Raw genomic sequence first — 4,956 nt, 5'->3', positions numbered from 1 at the left:
GGGATTAATGCCCAGCGTCCTCCATTTTCTCTTATTTCTTGAATAAGAACTTGCCGAGAAAGATCTGATCAGGCCCACCTCTGGTGTTGCCAGCCTGACTGAATTTCCTGGTCCTCTAGGTGGTGTTGGAAATGTCACTGCAAGGAGCACTGCCAAGGTTGGAAATGACTGCTCAGGGCTCCACATGCAGATCGGGACAGGTGTCTTCATCTGGCTGCTGGCAGTTTCTCTACCATGAGAAGTTTCTGTGAAAAAAAAAAAAAAAAAAAAAAAAGATTGATAAAGTTTCTTTTGAAATAAGGATTTTAAATTTCCAACACATTTCAAATCAAAAGTATATGAGAATTGTTCTTCCTGTTCATTGATACACTTTCCTCACTTGGCGTCCAGGATAACACATTCTGCTGGTTTTCCTCCCATCTCACTGATCACTTCCTGTTGGTCCCTTTTGCTCATTAGAATGTCTCATACCTCATTCCTAAGGTCACTTCTCTTTCTTATCTGCACATCCTTGGAGATTTCATTCACATTCACAGTTCTGAACATCATCTATGCTGATGTGTCCCAATTTTGTATCCCTGGCTGTACTCCAGACCCATGTATCCAACTACGTACCTGACATTTTCATCGGGCTGTTTACAGTCATCACAAATTCACCACATTAAAAACAGAATGTCTATCCCACCTCCAAACTTGAGTAATCTCAGTTGATTAAAAGTCAAGCTTCAAGTTGTGAGGAAAAAAAAAAAAAGTGACATGAGGATGTCAGCGGTGATGCCTCTCTTTCACGTTTCACTGCTGGTCCAGCAAGACAAACTGTGTACTCTGCCTTCAAAGTATCCCCTCACTTTGGACATTTCTCAATACTCCCACTGTCACCAATCTGGCCTGGACCCGTGTCATCTCTTCCCTGCATTAATGAAACAATCTCCCATGTGGTCTCCCTGATTTTACAAATTCTTTGGTCTCTACCACGAAATCTTCAAATAGCAATCAGAGTGATCCTTTTAAAATGTAAGGCGGATAATGTCACCTTTCTCTCCAAATACTGTACTGGCTCTCCATTCCACACAAAGTTACAGCCAATGTTCCTTTCTCCAAGGCTTCGTGTGGTCTTCCCCACGACCTGCCTTCTCTCCTCTCTGCCTGTTGTTCACTCTGCCTCAGTCACACTGGCCTGGTTACCGCAGCGGGCACACCCTCATACTTGAACCTTTACACTCTTTTCCCCAGTATCCACATGGCTAACTCTCTTACCACCTTTGGACCTTACTCAAATATCACTTCCTCACTGACTTTTATCTTGCGTCATCTCACTAATACCTGAAACCTCCATTATTTTATTTATCCTGTGCTACTTTGTCTTTAACCATAGTAATTTCACCTTCTAACCTTTTATTTAATTTACATATTTATTATGTGTATTATGTATTGTGCATCACTCCCACAAGAATATAAGCTCCATGAATGTAGGGAATTTTCTATTGTTTTATTTAATAATAACTAAAAGGGCAGATTCACTCTCAATAGATATATTTTAAAAATGAATAATTTTTCTATGTACCAAAATAACCAAATTTTAAAAAACAAAGTGACGGACAGAAAAGGATCCTATTTGCAATATCAAGAAATGGAATAAAATGCCTAGGAACACATCTAATATAAAAAGTTCAAGGTTTCTATTAAGAAAGCTATCAAACAGAACATCTTAAATAGAGTATCATACCAAGTTTAGGAATAGGAAAACGTATTATTATAGATAGAAAATATCCCCAGAGTAAATGATGATTTTAATGCATTGAACCAAAATGTAAAAAGGACTTTCATAGAATTTGACAATTTATTTCAAGTTCAAATAGAAGAAAAATAATTAAGTATATTCAATACACTTTTACCAAAGGATAAAAAGAGAGAGAGAGAGAGAAAGAGAGGTAATATTATTATTGCAGGAATAGACCAGATCCATGACATTTCAAATCTCTTGGGAAAAGATGGACTCTTAAATAAATCATGTGCGGATAATTGGCTATTTATTAAGAAAATAATAAAGTAAGACTGTAATTCAGACATACACCAGGTTCAATTTCTGATGGATCAAAGAGCTAAAACTAAACTACATAAATATTGTGAAAAATGCAAGAGACTATCTTACAATTTTACAGTAAATAAGGGCTTCCTTAAGAAAAATATAAAATCTAGAAAGCCGAAGAAGTAAATTACTTCCTTTGCCATCATAAAAATGAACACAAACAATTTTAAAAAATAGATTATTAAAGGCATCATTAACATTCTGGGTAAACATCCAGGATTCATAAAGAGCTCCTTCAAATCAGGAGAAAAAAAAAAGAAAAAGACAAGCCGCCCAGAGGGCGAAATATATGAAACTATGGTTTATAGAAAGAAAAAAAAAAAGAAAGACAACTAAATATAAAAACATGTAATCTCACTGATAATCAAGGAAATTCGAACTGCAAGAGAGAAATCATTACTTTACACATCTAACGTTAAAAAGTTTAAAAAGATGGCCAAGCTGGAGTATCAATAAAGATGTAGGGAAATAGAAATATATCATACACCCCAGAATAATGGGTGAAGACTTTTTGAAACTATTTATTTAATGACTCCCCTGCCACTCTCTTTTGAATATTGCTTATAAACCCAGAAGGCTCAAAAGCTCCTGTTTTTGTTTCATTTTTATTTCTTTTTAAATGAGAGGAGGAAGAAATTCAGAGGGCATATTTATAAAAAGTGCTCTCCTCTTTCTGAGACAGATCCCATTCTTTCCTTGGTTCCAATTACTCTTATCAACTCAACCAACTTTTATTGACTACTTACTGCCTCCCAATTATAAATGATATAGCAAAAAAAAAAAAAAAGTAAATATAATATTTTTTAAAACAGTGAATCAGAGCCCTGTTAGTTTTCTGGACTGCACAATCTGTTGGATGAAGAAGACCCTCTTACATGTATCTCTTATTCCGGATAGATTGTTAAGTGCTCTGATAAAGACACACACCAAGTGCCATGGGACCATGGGGAGGAAGAGATTAATCGTTACCGTTTATCACATTTTTACAATCAATTTATCAGGATCGGTGCTTTGCAATCAAAGGAAATTTGCCAAGGCATTTAGAACAAAAGAATCCGTATATAATTTTCTTTCACTAACCCTGTCTTGCAGGCTCTTCCACCCAGTGGGCTACATACAATCAGCATGATTTTTTTTTCTTTTCTTTATTCCTACTTGCTAGTCAAAATATGACTCAGAATAGGAGACCAACTTTGGTTACTGTATTGATGCCTTATATGGCTTTACTCTTGCCATTTGTAATCTCAGAAATACCATACAATAAAGGTCATTCATTCTACCAGCATGACAAATAGTTTGGAGGAAAAAAAAATAATTGCACATTGGAAATTTGTGAAGTCTTTGTATTCTAAAATTGTGAAAGATCTCTACCAGTCATCTCTTCGGGAGATATTGTTTTGTTGATTATTTCTAGTTTCCTATTTGTTGCAAATTATGTAATTTATCCAAATTTTACAGTAAAGTACTTAGAAAGTAAACTGAGTACAGGAAGCTAACTTTTGTCACCAAATTACAAATGAAATTTCTCAATTTGTATTCACTTATTCTTTCAACTACTATTTGTTGAGTACCTACTAAGCTCACAGCACTCTTATAGATGCTAGGAAACAGAAATGAGCAAAATTTACTAAAAGTCCTTGAACTCATAAAACTTGTTGAAAGCAACAACAAACAAACATAAACTGAGCACAATTTCAGATAACAATAGGTGTTCAAAGGTGCAGGAGAGGGACAGATTTAGGCAATGGCAAGTGATAAGAGGAAAGGCTATTTCTGAGATAAACTGGTGAAGGAGTGACGCTTGAGCAAAGTTCATAAAAAGTGAGAGAAGGGCTTTGTGAAGATATGGGGAAATGCCATTCCAGGGAGAGAGGCTCACAGGTGCAAAGATCCAGAGGAGGAGCTAGGTGCATTCCAAGAACCCTTGGAAGAGGGATGACCAACTGTTCCAGTGTGCCAAGGACTGAGAGGATTCCTGGGATGTTTATGGAAAAACGGGGCTAAATTAGTCATCCTACTTGGAAAGCCGCTCTGACCAGAGTGGATGAAGAGCAGACCAAGTGGTGGGAAGTGAGTTTAGTGAGGTAGGCAGGGGCTGGGTAATGTGGAACCTTTAGACTCTGGTAGAGAGAATGCAGTTTTAGTGTGACAGAAGCCTTTGGAGGTTTAGAATCAGGAGAACCCTGTGATCTGAATTATTTTTTTGTACTGAAATGAGGAGGCATACCCTTTATTGAGAAGGCTTACTGTTTTCTCTCAAGTCAGAGAAGCATGGAAGATCTGGGGCTGCCTTCCCATCAACCCAAGCAATTCTGAAGGTCAGAGTCAGAAAATTCTGGGTAGAAGATTCATCTGCCTTCAACAGTATTTCTAAGGATATGTTTAGAAATAATTTTTGTAAGGGCCTCAGGACTTCTCTGTTAAGAATCTGGAGCAAACAGCCTTTTCATAGAGGAAAATGTTGAAATAAATTACAATGGCTTTGTGGTAATAGGTAAAAGATGACAGACTCTGGTCATGACTTATATTAGTCACCTCTCAGCCATTCTGCACTGAAGGCACCAACGTGATCACTGATATCATTTGGGTCCAGGAGCTCTTTATTCAGCAGAAATACTGAAGGTTTCTCTCACTACACTTTCTGTGTTAATGTCTCTTTTTTATAGTGTATTTCCTGGAAAGTCTCAAAGCAATTTCTCTAAGCTATGAGAACGTCCTTATCTTCTGGCCTAAATGGAGACATACACCCCTTCATGACTAGAAATGACTGCCTCTAAATGGACTGTTGTGTTCGGTCCAAATTATAACAGCAAAATACCTAAAATCCAAGTCTCTTCAGTCCCCTGCCTCTCCCAAATCTGCTTCAT

The 4,956-nt window shown here is 37.0% G+C and overlaps 1 long non-coding RNA gene across 4 annotated transcripts in view; it reads left to right on the top strand.

Annotated features, from left to right (window-relative positions):
* The window catches only part of LOC309606576, a 494,104-nt gene that overhangs the window by 435,089 nt on the left and 54,059 nt on the right, over positions 1-4,956 (top strand). The window lies entirely within an intron of this gene.

This window comes from Balaenoptera borealis, assembly GCF_965194805.1.
Source record: "Balaenoptera borealis genome assembly, chromosome: 11".
Classification (NCBI taxonomy): Eukaryota; Metazoa; Chordata; class Mammalia; order Artiodactyla; family Balaenopteridae; genus Balaenoptera; species Balaenoptera borealis.
The sequence above is the reverse complement of the archived record's forward strand: the minus strand, read 5'-3'. Positions and strand labels throughout refer to the sequence as shown.